This window comes from Scatophagus argus, chromosome 19 (assembly GCF_020382885.2).
Source record: "Scatophagus argus isolate fScaArg1 chromosome 19, fScaArg1.pri, whole genome shotgun sequence".
In the NCBI taxonomy this organism is placed as follows: Eukaryota; Metazoa; Chordata; class Actinopteri; family Scatophagidae; genus Scatophagus; species Scatophagus argus.
In genome coordinates this window covers 13,137,027-13,151,469 of record NC_058511.1, presented here as the reverse complement: position 1 = coordinate 13,151,469, position 14,443 = coordinate 13,137,027, and the positions used below count along the sequence as shown (strand labels likewise).

The 14,443-nt window shown below is 40.4% G+C and overlaps 1 protein-coding gene across 1 annotated transcript in view; it reads right to left on the bottom strand.

The window, feature by feature from the left end:
- Positions 1-13,502, bottom strand: part of LOC124050087 (MAM domain-containing glycosylphosphatidylinositol anchor protein 2-like) — a 220,997-nt gene extending 207,495 nt beyond the window's left edge. Inside the window, exon 1 of the mRNA XM_046372209.1 lies at positions 13,230-13,502. The gene's annotated coding sequence lies outside the window, so the exon portion shown is untranslated. The remainder of the gene's footprint in view (positions 1-13,229) is intronic.
- Positions 13,503-14,443: the final 941 nt, after the last annotated feature.

The window sequence follows — 14,443 nt, the reverse complement described above, 5'->3', positions numbered from 1 at the left end:
CACCGTAACCCCAGTTATTTAGTCCTGCACCCTGCGCCAGTCAAATGCACAAGGACACTGCAGTCCGTCTTGAAGTCCTGTGTCATGTCTGCCACTAAATGCCTCAGCTCTCTTTGTCATGCACTGGATGGTGGACAAAGTGGAAATTATACATCAGTCTTACACTGGCTTTTATTCTTTTTTCCTTGTGTGGCCTTTTTATCAATGGATGAGTACATTTGGTAATGTCTGCCAATATTTTGATGCTTTTCACTCCTGCTTGCATAGTTTACATTCAGCTTAACTTTCCCAAGGGTTTGCAGTGACACGGTCAAACGGTTCAGGGTAGGACATTTTGTCACAAACTAGACATCAGTAAGTAATATTTAGTGGAGTGATCTTGGGGATAATGACATGACTAATTTGAATAAATCCCCTCTCTGCGGTATGGGGGTCATTATTATCATCAGAGGTTTTAGGACTTCAGAAACAGCTGCCAGTGCGCCTGTTAAGTTGATGGAAGGAGTCCAAAATGAAACTTGGTTTAAAATGTGAGGAGAGTAGAGCTTTGATTAGGCGATTCTGATTTTCTGGTTTCTGATTTTTTTTGTATCTTACACAGTGTTACAGTAGATATTCAGCATCATCTCAGCCTCAGTCCTCACTTCACCCTGTGTGATTTATATGAGCAATGGTATTTTATTTTCTAGTAGTAGTACAGAGTTTTTTTTATTAATTAATTATTATTATTATTTTAAATTTAGTATTTGAATTCAGCTCAGAACAGATTTTCTACATGTCCCATCAGCAAAATCATCAATGTGCTATGAGTTCAGATTTACAAATCATCAACTCGGACACTATCACGCACTGCAAAGTCTACCCAACTAATTTTAACTGCACACTGGACCTTTGATATCATCCTAAGCCTGAGGTGTCACTGTTACAGGGGACATGTCGGCAATGGTCTACTTCTCAAATCCCCAGGAATGGATGGCAAATCCCTTTTTCCCCAACCTTATCTGATATCTGTCCTGCAAGCCTTTCAGCACGCTCCTTTCCACAATCCTGCATCACATTAGACCATATGGCCTTCGGCTTACTGAGCTGGCGTGTATCCTTCCCTCCTTCCCCCACACCCCCACATGAATAAGTGAGTGACCAGGAAAGGCTGCTTGGATCTCTTTAGAGATCCTTTGGGATGCCCAGTCTCGCCTTGTGGAGCTCACTCCATTTAGGGATGCTAGTTACAGCAAGGATTCACACTGCAGTGGGTGCACAAGTTTCAAGATGATTCAACTACATATTTAATTAGTTTTTCTATGGTTCAAGAGATATTCTAAGATGCGGAAAGACATGAACTGGAGGGGAGCGGGGTGATTTCAAGATTTTAGTTTTTACACCAAAATAGCCTCTAATGTCTTTATTGTGCTGGTTCAATGTGTCAATAAAGAGAAAACTGAAAAAACAAAAAAGACTCAGAAGTCCTCAGAGGGAATGCCTTGACATGTTTTGATGTTGCTAGAATCAGAAAGGCAGACGTTTCAAAGAGAACCATGAAAGGCACAAGTAAAAAGGCACATCCGTGAGTGCAGACATTAGGAGGCCTCAAAACATTCCCATTCTTCCAAATCAAGGTCACAGTCTGAATTGATGATGTTATGGCTCACTTGATATGAATATTTAGCTAATACTTTGAATGCGAGGCAGTGCCGCTATACATAAATATATTGACAATCACATAATGCAGCAGCAATCCTGTGAGAAGCCAGGATGCATTCAGAGACGCCATTACTGAGTAGTTGTTAGCACAATGCCAAAGGGCAGTGAAAAGAACATGAGGACAGGACTGGAAGACATGTCGTCCTGTAGGTACAGTCTGCTGTGGTGTAGAGCTGAAGCAATCAGTGTGACTGACTAGTCGATGGACGGAATATTAATTGTCACTTTTAGTAAATGGGCATTAGAGAAAAAAATCTGACCGCAACAAAACAAATAGGCAAAAAAAGCATTATACATCAGGTTTCTGAGCACAAGAAACTGAAGCTCTAACTCAGTAGTGGGCTTACATCTGGTGGTCTGGATTAAATACTCAACCTATGTCAGATCAATGTTAACTGCATATAGCTGATCAATCAAACACAAAATTTCGGCACATTATTGGTAAAATTTGCTCTTTTGTCATATATAAATACTTGTACCTACCTACCTATACCTGTATACAATTGATTTTTTTCCCCCAGGACAGTCTACATGGACTTTGAACTCTCGCCTTTGACACAACCTTTGGTACAAGCCACCTCACATTTAAGGCCAAGGTTTGATCCTCTGTTTGGATGTTTTCACACAGGCAGGTGTGTGTGTGTTCGGTTGTGTTTAATGTAGTTAGAAAAGCTTCATGTCACTTTGGTGCACACTACTTTTCCTACACTGAGCTGTCAATGACAGACCGATTATGCTGTGCAGAAATTCTGACAGAACTTAACAATTTAAAATTATGCCTGTCAGAAAAAAAAAAATGAATTATGTGTTTAGCATACATAAACGCAGAGGGAGATTGGAAAGTGTGATGTATCTTTCCACATAGTGCTGCTGCTATAGCTGATATGATTAGTTGATTATTTGATTTGCTGATCAACAGATTATTCTTTGGCATCTAGATTAATTCATCATTAATCATTTGGTCTATAAATTGTGGGGAAAAAGCAAAAAATGTCCGTTCCATGAGTTCAAAGTGATGTCTTCAAATGTGACTAACCAAAACACTATTTCATGACATCCGATGTACAAAACTACTAAGCAATACTTCAACAAAATAAACTCCACAGTGATTCCATAAAGCCCATCATACAGCAATGTCAATCTCAAGTTTGCTGACATTAGCTAACATTAACCACTAATGTTCATACCAAACGAAGTAAGCAAAGTCCTTAAATGTACTCAAATCAAGCAATCGTGTTTTGTTGCTTACTTTTCATGATAACTTTGAATTTTATTTCTTGCAATTAGCTTATTTATTAATTCTTTCATTTAATATTTTTTTAGATGTTTTTGTTTCATGTAACAAGGAAGGTTAACACAGAAATATTCCTTGTCACTTGAAGCATTCATCAATGAAATTAGAGCATGTGCCAAAGGAGGTCAAGGAGCAGCTTGGAGCAGCAAAGAGAGTCCTCTAAGGTGAAACCTGGACGTACCTGTCCCCATGGGTCATTCTTGACTTTTCTCTCAGCTGCCACATTCAGATTGTAGCCTTCGGATCCCATTTAAATATAACTAGACTGGAGAAAGAGACTGGGCCAAAAGGCCAAAAACAGTGGATGTGCATGGAAGTTAATGGGCTGTTAATGGAAGAATTTGCTAGTCAGGACCATGGACAGCACCACAGAGAAATTCCAGCCAAACTTTAAGCGAGAGCGTAATCCGCACCCTTATGAAGGAAATTGCAACCAAATTAAATGCACACGACGGCTGGTGAAAGCACACTGGGGTCTTGCAAAGTATCATTTGCAAGTGTATTTATGCGTGTCAGACACGCAGCTTTTCGGAAAGACCTTCAGCAAACTGCACTGAAATCCATTCCATGCAGGATTTCCACAAAGAGGCTTGTGACTAATAGTTTGGACACATGTACTCCAGCTTGTGACAACTGAGCTCCAGTGTTAATTATGTCTGGGTTTAAGGATCAAATGAATAAACATGAGCTTTGTTTAATTATGGTCTTCAGTGGAGAAAATTCTTTAGATTGGGTAGGACATAAGCTGTCAGGAGGAGGATAATCTCTCACACCTGCATGATGACACATACTCTAAGTCTCTTTAACAAATATGTCGGCCGTAAATCTCTTCACTTTAAATAGGGTGCATTCGTACAGTTTCCCTGAGTGAGGGAAAGGGAAATAGCTCGACAGAAATGTATACACAAAGAGACACAACCAAGACAGACAGCAACAGACAGGCAGAGAATGAACTGTGTGCCACTTCCTAACCTCCATGCTCGGAAGGCTGCGCGTTGGTCGGGTTAACCTGCCGGCTGTCTCAAGGCAGCTCTTCAACTCAACGCCCAAATGCTGGTGTCTGCCTCTGAGCTTATCAGGCTTTCCCAGATGGTGATTTGAGTGCATGGAGAGAGCGAGAGGCGCACTGAAAGGGAAAGGGGAGTGGAGAGGAGTGGAGGTGAGTTTACGAAGATGAAACAGACTCTACACTTGGGGTCAAAAAAATGGGGCTTTGATTCATTTTTTTTTCTTTATTTATTCCTGTGGTCTTTCTTCCAAGGTGCCTCTGGATTCATTTCTGTTGGAACAAGTACAGTTTGTGTGCTAAGCACTGGGAAGTCTGAGGGTTGAATGAAAATAGAACAGGAGAAATGTTCATTAAAGAAAACAAAAATTAGTCCCTAAAAGCTTTTTAATAAACACTTTGGCACAAATGAAAGGCAAGATATTGTGCATCCATTGAGATGTTATAATCAAATATCTCACCCTACACTGTCAATGTACTCTGTTATTTCCAGTGTGCTGCCCATTAGGTTCTAAAATTACATTAAAAAAGATGTTCTGTATCACGGAAAAAAAACCCAAAAAAAACAAAACACAAAGCTAGCAGCAATTTGCGTCTATCTATACCCATCACCCACCATTTTTTAAACTAGTTTTTACCTAAATGTTTTAAAATTGGTGTTACATAATGCACCAGTGCAAAATGTTTACAGAATGGAAATCATGTTTGACCGTGCTTATGACAGCAAAACAGCAAGTGTCATCATGATCTGGGTGGGTTCAAGTGTTGCGTTACCAAATGTGGTGCTACAGGATGCATCCATGCAAACTCGCAGGCTAATTGACTGTAATGTCATTTTATCTGCTTCAGCAGGTTATTGACAGCAACATCCCAGAAGCCTGTTCATCCTTCTGTCAACTCGTCAGCATGGGAGAAGCCATTATCATCTCATTACGGCTCACGCTTTCATATAATCCTGACATTTCCTCCTTCCATCCCTCTCTCTCTCTCTCACTCTCTCTTTCTGAGCTTTCGGAGCTGCGATGCATGGCTGTATTGTAGTGGTAGTAGTGCAACATTGTGTGTGTATGTGTGCGAATGGAGGGTGGGCTGGGTGGTGGTGGATGAGAGAGGTAATAAAGACAGTTTTAATTTCCTGAAGTCACTCAACAGACAGTCCTTATCCATCTGCCGCTTCCCTCTAACAGTCTCTCAACCTTTAAATCTACACATTCTTGTACTTCAACAAAAATAAACAAACTGCATGCTTCAAATACAACGGGCTACTGAATCCACACCAACAACTTTGGAAACAGTTTTGACAGTGTTGTTTGTGGAGCGCACAGCATTGAATGATGCCTAGTTATTACTGAAATAACTGTTGTGCGGTCGACAAAGGAAAAGGTCACCGACAGACATGAGGAATGGGAGGTGTGTTGAGGCGATGGAAAGAACTCAGAGTGGTGCACCCAGGATTAATCTTGTCTTCCCAGAGTTACCTGGGGAATGAAAACACGCTTCACGCCAAGAGCAGGGAAAAACCTTACAGAAAAAACAACATTTGAGTGTGTGTTTGTGTCACCGAAGGGAGAAGAGAAAAAAATGTATTAATGTATCAGACTGTCTCTGCTTTTTGCCCATGTGATGCAGCGATCACATGCTCTTTTAAAGGTGTGCAGGGTCTACAGACGACCTTCTCTCTGAATCGTGTTTCTTTTCATCTGCCGTTTCCAGCGACCCTCCGCTGTGCCCCTTATTAATCTTCCATGGAAAAAAAAAAACACTCTGTTTCAACTGAGCACTGGGTGCAGAGGGATATCAGAGCAATCGATGCCAGGAGCTTCTGAAAAGGAAGCAGCAGCAGGCCCTGGTGATGTGGGCGAAGGTGAGAATCTCAGTATGAATCCTACAATTTATCCTGTGCAGCGTAGCAAAGAACAAAGGGAAAGTTCCATATTTCCACTTCAGCAGCCATCAATAGACTCCCAGCCTGTCTCCCACAGCACAGCTGTTACAGGATGGTTAGGTGTTTGTCAGGTGAGACTGAAGTATATCCACATTAATGACAAGCATTGTGTTTTCTTTAAAACCTGCAATTTTCGTAGTGTGACATATATTCAACATTTGAAAAGATTTGTTAAAAGTTGCATCATTATTTTACAAAAATTACATTCGTAGTTGCATATACTTTTAGGTAAACAAGGTTCAACATCATCAGCTTTTGGTTGCCAAAACTGAAGATATGGTTGCCACTTTTAACCACCACTGTCTATACTGTTTTGTAATATTTTTTCATACTGTTAAGTTTCTATTTTCTAATTATATTTCTAGACTGACCGTGTCAAACCTGTCTCGAACCGCACTGATAGATGCGCTGACAGATGAAAATAATAAGTCAGCAGGGGGAATATATATTAATCTTCATGGCTGACAGTTTTAAATACATGGATCTGTGTTTCACTCTTGCTTAAACTGGAGTAGATTTCATTAATCTCTCAATCTAACACTTCTAAAACCTTGCAGGACAGAAAGGCCTAAGATGCAGTCCATATGCAAGGGACAGGATACAGCACAGTTAAGTTGGACTTGACTCTGGGATACACTGAAATGACAGGAGTATGGGTGCAAGCACCATGATGCTGATGACATTTTCAGATTTTTGTTTCCAGAATCACATTTCCATCTTTCCATTTGGGATGTTTTACTGGGTTTAATGGCAAGATAAATATATTATATGCATATATAGAACACAGGCAGATTTTTTTCTTTCTGCAATATTACCAACATTGAAAACATTACACGTTATACGCTCACATTTATTTCATCTATGACAGATCAATGACAAATCAACGGCTGAAAAGAAAAGCACATTAAGGCCTGTACCAAATGTGCGACAGCTTGCCATAAATCCATGCAGCATAAATTGGACCAATTATTCTCCTCCTGTCATGAACACACAGCCCGTTGATTTGACTCAATGTCTATGCAGAGCTGCTGTTGTTTTTTTGCGCTGCTATTCTAATGTGCCACAACAGAGCTACATTCTACAGATCAGCCACACTGCCAGCCTCAGTTAGCCAGCTCCGTCCTATCAGGAATACCAAGTACATGTTCAGACTGCTCAGAGGATGCAGATACAGATGCCTCTGTGTCCGGCCTCAGCTCGCAGACTGGAGGCAGAACGGCACCATATTACAAAGCCTGATCGTCGGACTGTGCTGCTCATCAGAAGAAACACGACTCCTCCTGGCTCGTGCTGACTGACGATCGGATAGTAGCTTGACGACTGAAGGGATGGTCAGTGATTGGTTTCTCTTACGCTGATTTTAACTAAACGTAAATAATCTCTGGATCATTCCATAGCAGCTCACCAAGGACCACCTGGTTCATGTCATTGATTTTTTTGAAAAACATCTTATTGAATTCATGGGATCTTAAAAAAATCTTCAGCGCAGATGCATAAAAAAATGTACAGATGTAATTTTACTCTTTCATAATTTTATGAAAATTCCTCGATTTTTCATACTTTTCACTGGGTGTAATGTTACATATACTTGTTTTATTTCATGTATGGATATTTTTACTATGTGACTTCAAGATAGTCTCTCTTTGTGTGAAAGCTATTGGGCCTGTTTTTTTGCTGGGTTTAGAAAATTTGCAAGTTACAGTTGTAATGACTTTGTTTGTTACATACTAGCAAGGATGAAATTTTGATTTCAGAGGTGGGGGGAACACAAGTATTTTTAATCAATAAAACTAACACACTTCACAAGGTTATTGAGAGCTTTGTAAATGATGAAGGGGATCTTGAAGTGGATATGCTGCTTTATTGGAGCCAGTGAAGGTGTTGCGGGACGGGTGTAACTGTAACTTACACTTTGACTTCTGAAGAAGTCTCTTATGTCCACTTTCTTTTTTTTTTGACATTTTGGCTGCGCCCAATTATCAAACACACATATGCGCATGGACACCGATTCAAACGTTAACGTAAATGAAACCTCTGATATTACAATCCTTCTAGCTGACGTGACCCAGGCCAGGCAGAACAAACACCCAATTTACAGTAGCAGATTAACAAGGACTCCTGACCGCACACTAGCAGACCGGTGTGCAAGCAAGGTGGAGTGACAGGACAGCGGGGACGGCCAACCACACAAGAAATGGCAGAGCCAATCGAGGAGCTTGTGGGCGGTCTAAACTAAGGGAAACAGGCTTCAGCTTGAGCTGCCGTTTTCCGCTTGGTCCTAGTGCTTGACATGTCTCTGTTTACTATAGCGTTACATTGTTTTTGGACGGAAAAAAGTGCCGGGGACCAAAACAGCCTTTTGAAGAAGTGCAGAGGACATGTCCCCTGCCCCCCACCCCAAAAAAAATTATGTCTGTGCATACTAGATGATGTCATCGTATTCAATGAGTCTGGACAAAATATTATCCCTGGGACACTGGGACATAATCTGTAGCCTTCTGTGTACTCAGATGTTCCGGTTGGAGTGACACCTTCCTTCACTGAGCCTCACAGCACAAGTGACGAGTGAAATTAAATCCTTGATTGCAAACCAGTTTGGATGGATCTGACTTTCCGTCTCTCCGTAATCCTGCACGTCTCCTATCCAAAACTTTGCTCTGTGCTTCATAAGAGTGGTTAAAGTTATGGATATGACTTGAATTGTGACAGACTTGCTCTGATTTAAATCTATGCGCTCTCTCACTCAGCTGTGACTGTCGCTGCCCCGCAGGCATAACCATAACCTCAAGTGCTGGACTGAGTAGCACATTTCGAAATGTTACTCTACCTTGCCGTTTGTAACGTTTCTGTTCAGAACATGGTGGTTTTAAGTTGATAACTGTCATTTTGTGCTGTTGACCATATAACCATTAGTGAGAAGGCTTTGCTCAGAACACACTGGCATTTCATTAGCTGCTCTTGCAAGCACACACACACACACACACACATATACAGTCATACTATATTCCTAAGGCAGCATAAAGGCCAGCGTGTCCCGGCTGTCATACATGAGGGAACATGAGTGATATGGTTCTATGCCTCCAGGCCTGACTTGTCACTCAGCTAAACTGTTATAATTTCCTTCTCCTGAACTGGCCTGCAGTTGCATAACTTTCTACATGTCACCTTACCTCTGTCCTTAGGTCAGAGAGGGATTAAAGCTGTATTCTAATATAGGCAAGAACGTTAAATGTCATCTTGGAAAAGCTTTTTAGCTTTTGAACCTCTTTCTATTCATATGGTGTGTAACTGTACCAATTCAGGAGTACAGTATTCTCAAATAAATGTGTGACTGCATACAGAAACCAAGACATATAGCAGCACATCAGGGCATCATGTCAGACTGTTTGCTATAAACGCCTCACATCCACTTCATTTATTCCAAGACTGCATACAGTCTAAGTGTATATCTTGAGCAAAGTGTCACACACAGAAAAGCATAATGGCCATAGAGAGAATCATAAAGATTCATCTAAAACTGCTCTATATGCACTTCTCTCCAGTCCCCTTCTGAGCTGACTAGGGGTGATGGAGTTGTCAGTTTCTCTAACCCAAAGGTCCGATAGCATCTCTCACAGGTTTTCTTATCTACGCTCACTGCAGAAGACTTAACAGAGGGGGCCAAGGCACAGTCTGCCTCTGCTTATTTTATCACAGGGTTAGTGGTCAGACATCTCTAACGACTCGCAGGAAATGACTGAAAGAAGTGAGGAGCGTGTCAGGAACAGAAATACCCAACAACACCCACTTACTGTCAAATAAAAAATAAATAAATAAAATAAGTGGAAGCTTGTTGGTGCTCCCAGAAGAGGGATCCCTCCTCTGTCACGTTGAGCATTCTTTAGAGGGTTTTTAGAGGAATTTCAGGCTTGGACTAATATAGCGGTTTTCTAATCTACATAATGTGGGACAGGATTGGTACCACATTCACCCATTCACACACCAAGTTCCATCATCAGCCATCCACACATATGCACCCATCCAACAGCCATGAGAGGTTTGGGGTTCAGTAACCCGCCTGAGGACACTTCAAAATACAGCTGGAGTTTGGAATTGAACCATCTACCTTTTAATTAGTGGACGACCTGCTCTCCCTCCTGAAAAGCCACTCCAAAAAAAGCAAATGCGAATTATGACACTGAGCTGTAGAAATAAAATTGATAAAAGTAGGACGAAGGGGAGGAAGGATGAGAGGAGGGAAAACAGCAAAAAGTCCATGTGCGCCCAAGTCCTGTACTCAGCTGCTGAGTGTGGCTCTCAGGTTGCCATTTGTCCATTCCCAGTTCCAGAGAGAGGGGGGCGAGGCGCTGAGAGAGACTCCCTGCAGCAGATGGCAGAGTTATGCTCTGCAGAGGTGAGAAATAGCCCATTAGCCTGACCAAAAATTACAGCCTGCCTCCTTTTTAGTGCTCAGCCTTGAGTACACCTGACCAGATTGGGACTGTGTCTGGCATGATCATCACTCTGTAATCAGACTGTTGCTCTGTTGCCAAAAATAATAACAATAATAATAATGATAAAGGTTGTTAGTCTGCTATTGCCATCCCTATCTTTACTGTGAACGCATCAATTTAATAAAAACTGATCTGGCGGAAATGAATTAATGTTTATGAAAGACTGAGAGGGCAAAGCAGAAACATTTTAGCAATTAGAGCATTAATTAGAGCATTAATGCAGAGCATAGCCCTTCCCCTCCACCCACCCCCTTTGCAGTTTAAACATGCCTTCAGCGAAAATTAAGTACCAAGTATGGTTACAGCTCAGCGTTCATACTTTCCCTGAACATTTTGTGATGGAAGCAACAAGATTAGAAAATGTGACTTGTCAGCTAATCTTCAAAAATGTCTGCATCTCAAATTAAATACACACCAAAGTCAATTTGGAAACTTAAAAACTTCACTTATGGCCATAAACCCTTAAAAAATAACCAACCACTGAAAGCTAAGCCATGCCCAAGTGACACTTATGACCCATGGATGCAATAACTAAATGTAAATGACTCTTTTGTGCCTCATAAAATGAGTCTGCTGTAGCCTAAACTATCTAATCAGTTGAAAAGAACAGCAAGGGCACACATGAGAAAATGTAATCATCTTGTTCTTCAGGCTTTCTTCAAGAGCAGTGTTTTTAATACAGCTTATTTTTAAATGTGATTCTTGGCAAATTAGTAAAATAACATTTCTATTCATATTTTAGGTGTACCCAATGGAGTGTGCAACACAAAAGGATGAGGGACTTGGGAGACTTTTAATGCCTTCCCATTCACAGAATAAGGTGAAACTGAATTAATACGGCAGCTTTCCAAGCAAAAGACACAGCATTACAATGTGGGGAGTTGACAAGCGTGTAAGGATTAGCTTGTGTTACACTGGAAGTAGAACACGAGAAGAAGCTGCTTCAGAAGGAATTAAAGAGCCATAGGTCATACATGTTCTGACTGGCTTTCTGGTTTTTATGTCAGGCACCTCTGACCGCTTAGAAGAAAGCAAGGCTGTGCTGCCAGCGCAGAGAAAACTGCACGCATCTTGTCTGTTGATTCTGGTGTTCATACAGCAAGCAGAGAAGATTTTTTTTTCTTTTTTAAAAAGACAAAGTAAAACAAGACAGTCATCAGAATTTTAAAAAGGCTATTTTGGTTGGCTACGACTTTCATGGCATAATAAATTATGTCCCATTCAGTTATGTCCCTTCATGACATTAATGGAACATTAGAAATGTCCATTAATGTCATGAAGGTAGAGGTTACAAACTGACACTAAAAAAAACAAAAAAAACAATCAGATGAAAACATCACAACAGAAAAAACAGCACAAGGGACACACGGCACACCGCAAAGTTTCATGATTCGTTAACTCTAGACATTTAGTCAAGGCAACATGAACCGCTACATTATGTGATCAGCACTAATGCGTGCCATACTGGGCAACAGTGTGGAGCCACATATTCCCGTGTTAGCAGTAATTACTGGACACAAGTGCGTGCTGATGATGTCATTAAGCTGGAATCAGACACAACACCACAAATAATGGAGGCACATGCCGTCGGCTTTGAAAGAAATCAAAACTGTCTTGCTTGAAAATCTTTTCTTATCAAAACAAAAATTAATAAAAACAAGCACTTGAACCATTTAAAGAGCCGTGGGCCTTACCACACTCTGACTGTAATGTTGTATCACCAACAGATGTGGGCATTTTACCAGTGACAGAATTTGTTTTTACCACAGAGTGAATGATGTTGATGTGTTTAATGTCTCTGTTTTCTGCCATTATAAGCATTGTGGCATTTTTTTTCTTTCAGTTTACCATATCATGACCCTGCATGTTACTGTCAACACAGAAAATGACATATTGTAAGAGAAAATTTACTCCATAATCGATCATCCTCTCCTTATCTGTAACATATTAAAAGTGGCTAAAAAACATTACATGAGAAAGGCAGTGAAAATTTCATTCACAGTGGAAATTCAGGCCCCTTTAACCAACATGGGCCAGAGTGGGACCAGGTGGTGTTTTTGCACCGTCGTTTGAACATGAACGCTCTGTTTAGCTGTGATTTGTCTCAGAAAAAGAAGTTTGGGAGACAAGTCAGGCAGGTCATCTATAAATATAGGTATAAAAATAGGACACTGTCATTTGACTAACAAAGTTAATTAAGTCAACACCTCCCCATTGTGGTTTATCATCCACAACTTACATAACATTCAATTTGCAAAGCACTAGATGACATTTAGACAACAGATTTGAATTAAGATCAAAGATGCACACACCTGTGCCAGTCCTGTAAAGCTGAACAATCCACACAGCATTCATTTACATATTATAAAATCTACAACCGCATGTATCAAATGTATAACTTCCACTCCTGTTAAGCTACTGCGGTCAGGCCAGCGTGCGTAAAAGTAAGCACAATGCCAACAATATTACAGCGTGCGTAAAAGTAAGCACAATGCCAACAATATTACAGCTTATCACTCAACACAGCAAAATATGGATAAGGAAAAATGACAAACATTCCCAACGTACACACACAGCCAGCTTGTAAATTAACTTCCTTAATTACAAAATTGGGCAAACTCAAAACAGTTGCTTTGTTTTTTGTTTAGTGTGTGTGTGTGTTTGTGTAGCAAGCAGCTTTGTTATCCAGAACAGCGCTCGTACATTCAACCTCCAACGCCACACACAGAGTATTTAAACAGTTAAGCCATCAGCAGAGACACGCATGCAAAATATCAGTTTATGACTCACATTTAAAGCCGTCTCTCCGCCTCCACTGACGAAGGCCAAGCATGCTCCTTCTGCACACGTCGCCATGACAGTGTACTACTGCATCACTGCTGGTAAACTAAAAGCAACGTAGTTAATGTCAGTACTGGATATAAACTAACTCTTCCGTTTGTATCACTTCAGTATGCTTCCCGCATCTGTCGGATACTACTTAACCTCCTGTAATCATATGACTTCAGCTTCACCTGGACCCTCTTTGGGGGTTTTTTTGTGTGCAATACCCTTTTTCACCACATACGCTGAGGTGCCGTGACTTTACAGTTCAGTTGTATGGGGGCGCTGTTTCGCCACTTTTTAAAGACCTAAGAAGGAGAATTGTAGAAGAAGTATTGAGAAATGTGTATTATGTGACAGAAATATTTACTTAATTGAGTAGATAATTAACTGTAGCGCTATCATTTCTAACAGGTAGCATTTTGAATCTTCATATCCTTCATATCCTCATATCTTAAGAGAATTCATAGGTACTAATTCATCCAGCTTGCTTCTTGTTTCAAATGGAAAAGTCTTCTGTATGTCCAGCAATTTCTGAAAAAAGATATGTCGTGACAAAATATATAAATACCAGCTGACAGGTGTGTTTGTTGATTTACAGCAATTTATTCCAGCAGTATGTTATGAATAATTTGCCTAATTAGCAGTTATCATATTAACAAGTAGTGGGAAACAGATGGGTGCAGAGAAGCCCAGCATTAGGTCTCACAGAAGCAGTTAGATAGCATCCACAAAAATCAATTTTTGCTGTAGTACTGAGAAACACAGTCAGGTCAATCAAATCAGCCTCAGACACTGAGATGTTTCCTCTATGCCTGTGCAAAGCAGACAAAGGAAACATACAAAACTGGCACTTACTTCTGTATATACTATTAAGTTCATGTTCTGTTTCTCCAAATAATTTCTTCAATCGCAACATTTGTCTAATTTTTAAAATTCTTTTAATGTCCATTTCATGTTAACAAACAACTACTCGAGCTCTGTTTCCTCTGTTACTATTCATGCTTTGATCCCAGATGAAGGTTTTAAAGCATGCCCAAGCAACAATCCTGACGCAACACATTAAGGGAGAAATCTATTATTTAAAATGTGCAAAAGATTTTATCTGGAACTGTAAATTAGCTGCAATACTTTCTGTTGCAGCAGAAAACTGAGACATAGAGAACATTAACCTAAAAAAA